We start from the raw sequence: 9,570 nt of genomic DNA, 5'->3' as shown, positions 1-9,570 counted from the left end.
CTTCGGATAATTTTTTTCCCCCGAAAATAAACTGAGTCCGGAGACTGGCGGTGCCATGCCGCATAGCGGGACAGCGCGTTGAATCCTACGCCAGAACGGCCCCGGCAGCGCGAATGTCTCGGGTCGTCGCGGTCTGCTGCTTTGTCATAAAAGGGAGTTTCGAAGGGCATGTCATGGGTGCGATCATACCAGCACTAATGCACCGGATCCCATCATAACTCCGCAGTTAGGCGTGCTTGGGCGAGAGAAGTACTAGGATGGGTGACCCCCTGGGAAGTCCTCGTGTTGCACCCTTTTTATTTTTTGCCCGCTTTTTTATTTTTTGATAATATTTATTTTTAATTTTTTGGCTTTTGGCTTTTCCTCTTCGGATAATTTTTTTCCCCCGAAAATAAACTGAGTCCGGAGACTCGCGGTGCCATGCCGCATAGCGGAACAGCGCGTTGAATCCTACGCCAGAACGGCCCCGGCAGCGCGAATGTCTCGGGCCGTCGCGGTCTGCTGCTTTGTCATAAAAGGGAGTTTCGAAGGGCATGTCATGGGTGCGATCATACCAGCACTAATGCACCGGATCCCATCATAACTCCGCAGTTAGGCGTGCTTGGGCGAGAGAAGTACTAGGATGGGTGACCCCCTGGGAAGTCCTCGTGTTGCACCCTTTTTATTTTTTGCCCGCTTTTTTATTTTTTGATAATATTTATTTTTAATTTTTTGGCTTTTGGCTTTTCCTCTTCGGATAATTTTTTCCCCCCGAAAATAAACTGAGTCCGGAGACTGGCGGTGCCATGCCGCATAGCGGAACAGCGCGTTGAATCCTACGCCAGAACGGCCCCGGCAGCGCGAATGTCTCGGGCCGTCGAGGTCTGCTGCTTTGTCATAAAAGGGAGTTTCGAAGGGCATGTCATGGGTGCGATCATACCAGCACTAATGCACCGGATCCCATCAGAACTCCGCAGTTAAGCGTGCTTGGGCGAGAGTAGTACTAGGATGGGTGACCCCCTGGGAAGTCCTCGTGTTGCACCCCTTTTATTTTTTGCCCGCTTTTTTATTTTTTGATAACATTTATTTTTTATTTTTCGGCTTTTGGCTTTTCCTCTTCGGATAATTTTTTTCCCCCGAAAATAAACTGAGTCCGGAGACTGGCGGTGCCATGCCGCATAGCGGAACAGCGCGTTGAATCCTACGCCAGAACGGCCCCGGCAGCGCGAATGTCTCGGGCCGTCGAGGTCTGCTGCTTTGTCATAAAAGGGAGTTTCGAAGGGCATGTCATGGGTGCGATCATACCAGCACTAATGCACCGGATCCCATCAGAACTCCGCAGTTAAGCGTGCTTGGGCGAGAGTAGTACTAGGATGGGTGATCCCCTGGGAAGTCCTCGTGTTGCACCCCTTTTATTTTTTGCCCGCTTTTTTATTTTTTGATAACATTTATTTTTTATTTTTCGGCTTTTGGCTTTTCCTCTTCGGATAATTTTTTTCCCCCGAAAATAAACTGAGTCCGGAGACTGGCGGTGCCATGCCGCATAGCGGGACAGCGCGTTGAATCCTACGCCAGAACGGCCCCGGCAGCGCGTATGTCTCGGGCCGTCGCGGTCTGCTGCTTTGTCATAAAAGGGAGTTTCGAAGGGCATGTCATGGGTGCGATCATACCAGCACTAATGCACCGGATCCCATCATAACTCCGCAGTTAGGCGTGCTTGGGCGAGAGAAGTACTAGGATGGGTGACCCCCTGGGAAGTCCTCGTGTTGCACCCTTTTTATTTTTTGCCCGCTTTTTTATTTTTTGATAATATTTATTTTTAATTTTTTGGCTTTTGGCTTTTCCTCTTCGGATAATTTTTTTCCCCCGAAAATAAACTGAGTCCGGAGACTCGCGGTGCCATGCCGCATAGCGGAACAGCGCGTTGAATCCTACGCCAGAACGGCCCCGGCAGCGCGAATGTCTCGGGCCGTCGCGGTCTGCTGCTTTGTCATAAAAGGGAGTTTCGAAGGGCATGTCATGGGTGCGATCATACCAGCACTAATGCACCGGATCCCATCATAACTCCGCAGTTAGGCGTGCTTGGGCGAGAGAAGTACTAGGATGGGTGACCCCCTGGGAAGTCCTCGTGTTGCACCCTTTTTATTTTTTGCCCGCTTTTTTATTTTTTGATAATATTTATTTTTAATTTTTTGGCTTTTGGCTTTTCCTCTTCGGATAATTTTTTCCCCCCGAAAATAAACTGAGTCCGGAGACTGGCGGTGCCATGCCGCATAGCGGAACAGCGCGTTGAATCCTACGCCAGAACGGCCCCGGCAGCGCGAATGTCTCGGGCCGTCGAGGTCTGCTGCTTTGTCATAAAAGGGAGTTTCGAAGGGCATGTCATGGGTGCGATCATACCAGCACTAATGCACCGGATCCCATCAGAACTCCGCAGTTAAGCGTGCTTGGGCGAGAGTAGTACTAGGATGGGTGACCCCCTGGGAAGTCCTCGTGTTGCACCCCTTTTATTTTTTGCCCGCTTTTTTATTTTTTGATAACATTTATTTTTTATTTTTCGGCTTTTGGCTTTTCCTCTTCGGATAATTTTTTTCCCCCGAAAATAAACTGAGTCCGGAGACTGGCGGTGCCATGCCGCATAGCGGAACAGCGCGTTGAATCCTACGCCAGAACGGCCCCGGCAGCGCGAATGTCTCGGGCCGTCGAGGTCTGCTGCTTTGTCATAAAAGGGAGTTTCGAAGGGCATGTCATGGGTGCGATCATACCAGCACTAATGCACCGGATCCCATCAGAACTCCGCAGTTAAGCGTGCTTGGGCGAGAGTAGTACTAGGATGGGTGACCCCCTGGGAAGTCCTCGTGTTGCACCCCTTTTATTTTTTGCCCGCTTTTTTATTTTTTGATAACATTTATTTTTTATTTTTCGGCTTTTGGCTTTTCCTCTTCGGATAATTTTTTTCCCCCGAAAATAAACTGAGTCCGGAGACTGGCGGTGCCATGCCGCATAGCGGGACAGCGCGTTGAATCCTACGCCAGAACGGCCCCGGCAGCGCGAATGTCTCGGGCCGTCGCGGTCTGCTGCTTTGTCATAAAAGGGAGTTTCGAAGGGCATGTCATGGGTGCGATCATACCAGCACTAATGCACCGGATCCCATCATAACTCCGCAGTTAGGCGTGCTTGGGCGAGAGAAGTACTAGGATGGGTGACCCCCTGGGAAGTCCTCGTGTTGCACCCTTTTTATTTTTTGCCCACTTTTTTATTTTTTGATAATATTTATTTTTAATTTTTTGGCTTTTGGCTTTTCCTCTTCGGATAATTTTTTCCCCCCGAAAATAAACTGAGTCCGGAGACTGGCGGTGCCATGCCGCATAGCGGGACAGCGCGTTGAATCCTACGCCAGAACGGCCCCGGCAGCGCGAATGTCTCGGGCCGTCGCGGTCTGCTGCTTTGTCATAAAAGGGAGTTTCGAAGGGCATGTCATGGGTGCGATCATACCAGCACTAATGCACCGGATCCCATCATAACTCCGCAGTTAGGCGTGCTTGGGCGAGAGAAGTACTAGGATGGGTGACCCCCTGGGAAGTCCTCGTGTTGCACCCTTTTTATTTTTTGCCCGCTTTTTTATTTTTTGATAATATTTATTTTTAATTTTTTGGCTTTTGGCTTTTCCTCTTCGGATAATTTTTTCCCCCCGAAAATAAACTGAGTCCGGAGACTGGCGGTGCCATGCCGCATAGCGGAACAGCGCGTTGAATCCTACGCCAGAACGGCCCCGGCAGCGCGAATGTCTCGGGCCGTCGAGGTCTGCTGCTTTGTCATAAAAGGGAGTTTCGAAGGGCATGTCATGGGTGCGATCATACCAGCACTAATGCACCGGATCCCATCAGAACTCCGCAGTTAAGCGTGCTTGGGCGAGAGTAGTACTAGGATGGGTGACCCCCTGGGAAGTCCTCGTGTTGCACCCTTTTTATTTTTTGCCCGCTTTTTTATTTTTTGATAATATTTATTTTTAATTTTTTGGCTTTTGGCTTTTCCTCTTCGGATAATTTTTTCCCCCCGAAAATAAACTGAGTCCGGAGACTGGCGGTGCCATGCCGCATAGCGGAACAGCGTGTTGAATCCTACGCCAGAACGGCCCCGGCAGCGCGAATGTCTCGGGCCGTCGAGGTCTGCTGCTTTGTCATAAAAGGGAGTTTCGAAGGGCATGTCATGGGTGCGATCATACCAGCACTAATGCACCGGATCCCATCAGAACTCCGCAGTTAAGCGTGCTTGGGCGAGAGTAGTACTAGGATGGGTGACCCCCTGGGAAGTCCTCGTGTTGCACCCTTTTTATTTTTTGCCCGCTTTTTTATTTTTTGATAATATTTATTTTTAATTTTTTGGCTTTTGGCTTTTCCTCTTCGGATAATTTTTTCCCCCCGAAAATAAACTGAGTCCGGAGACTGGCGGTGCCATGCCGCATAGCGGAACAGCGCGTTGAATCCTACGCCAGAACGGCCCCGGCAGCGCGAATGTCTCGGGCCGTCGAGGTCTGCTGCTTTGTCATAAAAGGGAGTTTCGAAGGGCATGTCATGGGTGCGATCATACCAGCACTAATGCACCGGATCCCATCAGAACTCCGCAGTTAAGCGTGCTTGGGCGAGAGTAGTACTAGGATGGGTGACCCCCTGGGAAGTCCTCGTGTTGCACCCCTTTTATTTTTTGCCCGCTTTTTTATTTTTTGATAACATTTATTTTTTATTTTTCGGCTTTTGGCTTTTCCTCTTCGGATAATTTTTTTCCCCCGAAAATAAACTGAGTCCGGAGACTGGCGGTGCCATGCCGCATAGCGGAACAGCGCGTTGAATCCTACGCCAGAACGGCCCCGGCGGCGCGAATGTCTCGGGCCGTCGAGGTCTGCTGCTTTGTCATAAAAGGGAGTTTCGAAGGGCATGTCATGGGTGCGATCATACCAGCACTAATGCACCGGATCCCATCAGAACTCCGCAGTTAAGCGTGCTTGGGCGAGAGTAGTACTAGGATGGGTGACCCCCTGGGAAGTCCTCGTGTTGCACCCCTTTTATTTTTTGCCCGCTTTTTTATTTTTTGATAACATTTATTTTTTATTTTTCGGCTTTTGGCTTTTCCTCTTCGGATAATTTTTTTCCCCCGAAAATAAACTGAGTCCGGAGACTGGCGGTGCCATGCCGCATAGCGGGACAGCGCGTTGAATCCTACGCCAGAACGGCCCCGGCAGCGCGAATGTCTCGGGCCGTCGCGGTCTGCTGCTTTGTCATAAAAGGGAGTTTCGAAGGGCATGTCATGGGTGCGATCATACCAGCACTAATGCACCGGATCCCATCATAACTCCGCAGTTAGGCGTGCTTGGGCGAGAGAAGTACTAGGATGGGTGACCCCCTGGGAAGTCCTCGTGTTGCACCCTTTTTATTTTTTGCCCGCTTTTTTATTTTTTGATAATATTTATTTTTAATTTTTTGGCTTTTGGCTTTTCCTCTTCGGATAATTTTTTTCCCCCGAAAATAAACTGAGTCCGGAGACTCGCGGTGCCATGCCGCATAGCGGAACAGCGCGTTGAATCCTACGCCAGAACGGCCCCGGCAGCGCGAATGTCTCGGGCCGTCGCGGTCTGCTGCTTTGTCATAAAAGGGAGTTTCGAAGGGCATGTCATGGGTGCGATCATACCAGCACTAATGCACCGGATCCCATCATAACTCCGCAGTTAGGCGTGCTTGGGCGAGAGAAGTACTAGGATGGGTGACCCCCTGGGAAGTCCTCGTGTTGCACCCTTTTTATTTTTTGCCCGCTTTTTTATTTTTTGATAATATTTATTTTTAATTTTTTGGCTTTTGGCTTTTCCTCTTCGGATAATTTTTTCCCCCCGAAAATAAACTGAGTCCGGAGACTGGCGGTGCCATGCCGCATAGCGGAACAGCGCGTTGAATCCTACGCCAGAACGGCCCCGGCAGCGCGAATGTCTCGGGCCGTCGAGGTCTGCTGCTTTGTCATAAAAGGGAGTTTCGAAGGGCATGTCATGGGTGCGATCATACCAGCACTAATGCACCGGATCCCATCAGAACTCCGCAGTTAAGCGTGCTTGGGCGAGAGTAGTACTAGGATGGGTGACCCCCTGGGAAGTCCTCGTGTTGCACCCCTTTTATTTTTTGCCCGCTTTTTTATTTTTTGATAACATTTATTTTTTATTTTTCGGCTTTTGGCTTTTCCTCTTCGGATAATTTTTTTCCCCCGAAAATAAACTGAGTCCGGAGACTGGCGGTGCCATGCCGCATAGCGGAACAGCGCGTTGAATCCTACGCCAGAACGGCCCCGGCAGCGCGAATGTCTCGGGCCGTCGAGGTCTGCTGCTTTGTCATAAAAGGGAGTTTCGAAGGGCATGTCATGGGTGCGATCATACCAGCACTAATGCACCGGATCCCATCAGAACTCCGCAGTTAAGCGTGCTTGGGCGAGAGTAGTACTAGGATGGGTGACCCCCTGGGAAGTCCTCGTGTTGCACCCCTTTTATTTTTTGCCCGCTTTTTTATTTTTTGATAACATTTATTTTTTATTTTTCGGCTTTTGGCTTTTCCTCTTCGGATAATTTTTTTCCCCCGAAAATAAACTGAGTCCGGAGACTGGCGGTGCCATGCCGCATAGCGGGACAGCGCGTTGAATCCTACGCCAGAACGGCCCCGGCAGCGCGAATGTCTCGGGCCGTCGCGGTCTGCTGCTTTGTCATAAAAGGGAGTTTCGAAGGGCATGTCATGGGTGCGATCATACCAGCACTAATGCACCGGATCCCATCATAACTCCGCAGTTAGGCGTGCTTGGGCGAGAGAAGTACTAGGATGGGTGACCCCCTGGGAAGTCCTCGTGTTGCACCCTTTTTATTTTTTGCCCACTTTTTTATTTTTTGATAATATTTATTTTTAATTTTTTGGCTTTTGGCTTTTCCTCTTCGGATAATTTTTTCCCCCCGAAAATAAACTGAGTCCGGAGACTGGCGGTGCCATGCCGCATAGCGGGACAGCGCGTTGAATCCTACGCCAGAACGGCCCCGGCAGCGCGAATGTCTCGGGCCGTCGCGGTCTGCTGCTTTGTCATAAAAGGGAGTTTCGAAGGGCATGTCATGGGTGCGATCATACCAGCACTAATGCACCGGATCCCATCATAACTCCGCAGTTAGGCGTGCTTGGGCGAGAGAAGTACTAGGATGGGTGACCCCCTGGGAAGTCCTCGTGTTGCACCCTTTTTATTTTTTGCCCGCTTTTTTATTTTTTGATAATATTTATTTTTAATTTTTTGGCTTTTGGCTTTTCCTCTTCGGATAATTTTTTCCCCCCGAAAATAAACTGAGTCCGGAGACTGGCGGTGCCATGCCGCATAGCGGAACAGCGCGTTGAATCCTACGCCAGAACGGCCCCGGCAGCGCGAATGTCTCGGGCCGTCGAGGTCTGCTGCTTTGTCATAAAAGGGAGTTTCGAAGGGCATGTCATGGGTGCGATCATACCAGCACTAATGCACCGGATCCCATCAGAACTCCGCAGTTAAGCGTGCTTGGGCGAGAGTAGTACTAGGATGGGTGACCCCCTGGGAAGTCCTCGTGTTGCACCCTTTTTATTTTTTGCCCGCTTTTTTATTTTTTGATAATATTTATTTTTAATTTTTTGGCTTTTGGCTTTTCCTCTTCGGATAATTTTTTCCCCCCGAAAATAAACTGAGTCCGGAGACTGGCGGTGCCATGCCGCATAGCGGAACAGCGTGTTGAATCCTACGCCAGAACGGCCCCGGCAGCGCGAATGTCTCGGGCCGTCGAGGTCTGCTGCTTTGTCATAAAAGGGAGTTTCGAAGGGCATGTCATGGGTGCGATCATACCAGCACTAATGCACCGGATCCCATCAGAACTCCGCAGTTAAGCGTGCTTGGGCGAGAGTAGTACTAGGATGGGTGACCCCCTGGGAAGTCCTCGTGTTGCACCCTTTTTATTTTTTGCCCGCTTTTTTATTTTTTGATAATATTTATTTTTAATTTTTTGGCTTTTGGCTTTTCCTCTTCGGATAATTTTTTCCCCCCGAAAATAAACTGAGTCCGGAGACTGGCGGTGCCATGCCGCATAGCGGAACAGCGCGTTGAATCCTACGCCAGAACGGCCCCGGCAGCGCGAATGTCTCGGGCCGTCGAGGTCTGCTGCTTTGTCATAAAAGGGAGTTTCGAAGGGCATGTCATGGGTGCGATCATACCAGCACTAATGCACCGGATCCCATCAGAACTCCGCAGTTAAGCGTGCTTGGGCGAGAGTAGTACTAGGATGGGTGACCCCCTGGGAAGTCCTCGTGTTGCACCCCTTTTATTTTTTGCCCGCTTTTTTATTTTTTGATAACATTTATTTTTTATTTTTCGGCTTTTGGCTTTTCCTCTTCGGATAATTTTTTTCCCCCGAAAATAAACTGAGTCCGGAGACTGGCGGTGCCATGCCGCATAGCGGAACAGCGCGTTGAATCCTACGCCAGAACGGCCCCGGCGGCGCGAATGTCTCGGGCCGTCGAGGTCTGCTGCTTTGTCATAAAAGGGAGTTTCGAAGGGCATGTCATGGGTGCGATCATACCAGCACTAATGCACCGGATCCCATCAGAACTCCGCAGTTAAGCGTGCTTGGGCGAGAGTAGTACTAGGATGGGTGACCCCCTGGGAAGTCCTCGTGTTGCACCCCTTTTATTTTTTGCCCGCTTTTTTATTTTTTGATAACATTTATTTTTTATTTTTCGGCTTTTGGCTTTTCCTCTTCGGATAATTTTTTTCCCCCGAAAATAAACTGAGTCCGGAGACTGGCGGTGCCATGCCGCATAGCGGGACAGCGCGTTGAATCCTACGCCAGAACGGCCCCGGCAGCGCGAATGTCTCGGGCCGTCGCGGTCTGCTGCTTTGTCATAAAAGGGAGTTTCGAAGGGCATGTCATGGGTGCGATCATACCAGCACTAATGCACCGGATCCCATCATAACTCCGCAGTTAGGCGTGCTTGGGCGAGAGAAGTACTAGGATGGGTGACCCCCTGGGAAGTCCTCGTGTTGCACCCTTTTTATTTTTTGCCCGCTTTTTTATTTTTTGATAATATTTATTTTTAATTTTTTGGCTTTTGGCTTTTCCTCTTCGGATAATTTTTTTCCCCCGAAAATAAACTGAGTCCGGAGACTCGCGGTGCCATGCCGCATAGCGGAACAGCGCGTTGAATCCTACGCCAGAACGGCCCCGGCAGCGCGAATGTCTCGGGCCGTCGCGGTCTGCTGCTTTGTCATAAAAGGGAGTTTCGAAGGGCATGTCATGGGTGCGATCATACCAGCACTAATGCACCGGATCCCATCATAACTCCGCAGTTAGGCGTGCTTGGGCGAGAGAAGTACTAGGATGGGTGACCCCCTGGGAAGTCCTCGTGTTGCACCCTTTTTATTTTTTGCCCGCTTTTTTATTTTTTGATAATATTTATTTTTAATTTTTTGGCTTTTGGCTTTTCCTCTTCGGATAATTTTTTCCCCCCGAAAATAAACTGAGTCCGGAGACTGGCGGTGCCATGCCGCATAGCGGAACAGCGCGTT

At 49.9% G+C, this 9,570-nt stretch overlaps 14 non-coding genes and 12 pseudogenes across 14 annotated transcripts; all 26 read left to right on the top strand.

Moving 5' to 3' along the window:
• Positions 1-175: 175 nt before the first annotated feature.
• Positions 176-294, top strand: LOC149759737 (5S ribosomal RNA; annotated as a pseudogene).
• A 246-nt stretch (positions 295-540) lies between these two features.
• On the top strand, positions 541-659 carry LOC149759736 (5S ribosomal RNA; annotated as a pseudogene).
• Positions 660-905: 246 nt separating this feature from the next.
• LOC149759735 (5S ribosomal RNA) lies at positions 906-1,024 on the top strand. Its single transcript, XR_016409367.1, has one exon. It is a non-coding gene; the product is annotated as a 5S ribosomal RNA (ribosomal RNA).
• A 246-nt stretch (positions 1,025-1,270) lies between these two features.
• Positions 1,271-1,389, top strand: LOC149759734 (5S ribosomal RNA). The gene has a single exon (XR_016401940.1). It is a non-coding gene; the product is annotated as a 5S ribosomal RNA (ribosomal RNA).
• A 246-nt stretch (positions 1,390-1,635) lies between these two features.
• On the top strand, positions 1,636-1,754 carry LOC149759733 (5S ribosomal RNA; annotated as a pseudogene).
• A 246-nt stretch (positions 1,755-2,000) lies between these two features.
• Positions 2,001-2,119, top strand: LOC149759732 (5S ribosomal RNA; annotated as a pseudogene).
• A 246-nt stretch (positions 2,120-2,365) lies between these two features.
• Positions 2,366-2,484, top strand: LOC149759731 (5S ribosomal RNA). The gene has a single exon (XR_016409366.1). It is a non-coding gene; the product is annotated as a 5S ribosomal RNA (ribosomal RNA).
• A 246-nt stretch (positions 2,485-2,730) lies between these two features.
• On the top strand, positions 2,731-2,849 carry LOC149759730 (5S ribosomal RNA). The gene has a single exon (XR_016409365.1). It is a non-coding gene; the product is annotated as a 5S ribosomal RNA (ribosomal RNA).
• Positions 2,850-3,095: 246 nt separating this feature from the next.
• LOC149759729 (5S ribosomal RNA) lies at positions 3,096-3,214 on the top strand (annotated as a pseudogene).
• Positions 3,215-3,460: 246 nt separating this feature from the next.
• LOC149759728 (5S ribosomal RNA) lies at positions 3,461-3,579 on the top strand (annotated as a pseudogene).
• Positions 3,580-3,825: 246 nt separating this feature from the next.
• On the top strand, positions 3,826-3,944 carry LOC149759727 (5S ribosomal RNA). The gene has a single exon (XR_016411989.1). It is a non-coding gene; the product is annotated as a 5S ribosomal RNA (ribosomal RNA).
• Positions 3,945-4,190: 246 nt separating this feature from the next.
• On the top strand, positions 4,191-4,309 carry LOC149759726 (5S ribosomal RNA). The gene has a single exon (XR_016411988.1). It is a non-coding gene; the product is annotated as a 5S ribosomal RNA (ribosomal RNA).
• Positions 4,310-4,555: 246 nt separating this feature from the next.
• LOC149759725 (5S ribosomal RNA) lies at positions 4,556-4,674 on the top strand. The gene has a single exon (XR_016409364.1). It is a non-coding gene; the product is annotated as a 5S ribosomal RNA (ribosomal RNA).
• Positions 4,675-4,920: 246 nt separating this feature from the next.
• On the top strand, positions 4,921-5,039 carry LOC149759724 (5S ribosomal RNA). Its single transcript, XR_016409362.1, has one exon. It is a non-coding gene; the product is annotated as a 5S ribosomal RNA (ribosomal RNA).
• Positions 5,040-5,285: 246 nt separating this feature from the next.
• Positions 5,286-5,404, top strand: LOC149759723 (5S ribosomal RNA; annotated as a pseudogene).
• Positions 5,405-5,650: 246 nt separating this feature from the next.
• Positions 5,651-5,769, top strand: LOC149759722 (5S ribosomal RNA; annotated as a pseudogene).
• A 246-nt stretch (positions 5,770-6,015) lies between these two features.
• LOC149759721 (5S ribosomal RNA) lies at positions 6,016-6,134 on the top strand. The gene has a single exon (XR_016409361.1). It is a non-coding gene; the product is annotated as a 5S ribosomal RNA (ribosomal RNA).
• A 246-nt stretch (positions 6,135-6,380) lies between these two features.
• LOC149759720 (5S ribosomal RNA) lies at positions 6,381-6,499 on the top strand. Its single transcript, XR_016409360.1, has one exon. It is a non-coding gene; the product is annotated as a 5S ribosomal RNA (ribosomal RNA).
• Positions 6,500-6,745: 246 nt separating this feature from the next.
• Positions 6,746-6,864, top strand: LOC149759719 (5S ribosomal RNA; annotated as a pseudogene).
• A 246-nt stretch (positions 6,865-7,110) lies between these two features.
• LOC149759718 (5S ribosomal RNA) lies at positions 7,111-7,229 on the top strand (annotated as a pseudogene).
• A 246-nt stretch (positions 7,230-7,475) lies between these two features.
• Positions 7,476-7,594, top strand: LOC149759717 (5S ribosomal RNA). Its single transcript, XR_016411987.1, has one exon. It is a non-coding gene; the product is annotated as a 5S ribosomal RNA (ribosomal RNA).
• A 246-nt stretch (positions 7,595-7,840) lies between these two features.
• LOC149759716 (5S ribosomal RNA) lies at positions 7,841-7,959 on the top strand. Its single transcript, XR_016411986.1, has one exon. It is a non-coding gene; the product is annotated as a 5S ribosomal RNA (ribosomal RNA).
• Positions 7,960-8,205: 246 nt separating this feature from the next.
• On the top strand, positions 8,206-8,324 carry LOC149759715 (5S ribosomal RNA). Its single transcript, XR_016409359.1, has one exon. It is a non-coding gene; the product is annotated as a 5S ribosomal RNA (ribosomal RNA).
• A 246-nt stretch (positions 8,325-8,570) lies between these two features.
• On the top strand, positions 8,571-8,689 carry LOC149759714 (5S ribosomal RNA). Its single transcript, XR_016409358.1, has one exon. It is a non-coding gene; the product is annotated as a 5S ribosomal RNA (ribosomal RNA).
• A 246-nt stretch (positions 8,690-8,935) lies between these two features.
• On the top strand, positions 8,936-9,054 carry LOC149759713 (5S ribosomal RNA; annotated as a pseudogene).
• A 246-nt stretch (positions 9,055-9,300) lies between these two features.
• LOC149759712 (5S ribosomal RNA) lies at positions 9,301-9,419 on the top strand (annotated as a pseudogene).
• Positions 9,420-9,570: the final 151 nt, after the last annotated feature.

This window comes from Phoenix dactylifera, chromosome 4 (genome assembly GCF_051530095.1).
Source record: "Phoenix dactylifera cultivar Ajwa chromosome 4, Ajwa_hap1_PhDact_Kaust_v1.1, whole genome shotgun sequence".
NCBI classification, from domain to species: domain Eukaryota; kingdom Viridiplantae; phylum Streptophyta; class Magnoliopsida; order Arecales; family Arecaceae; genus Phoenix; species Phoenix dactylifera.
Note: the sequence above shows the minus strand (reverse complement) of the source record. Positions and strands in the feature narration are given on the sequence as shown.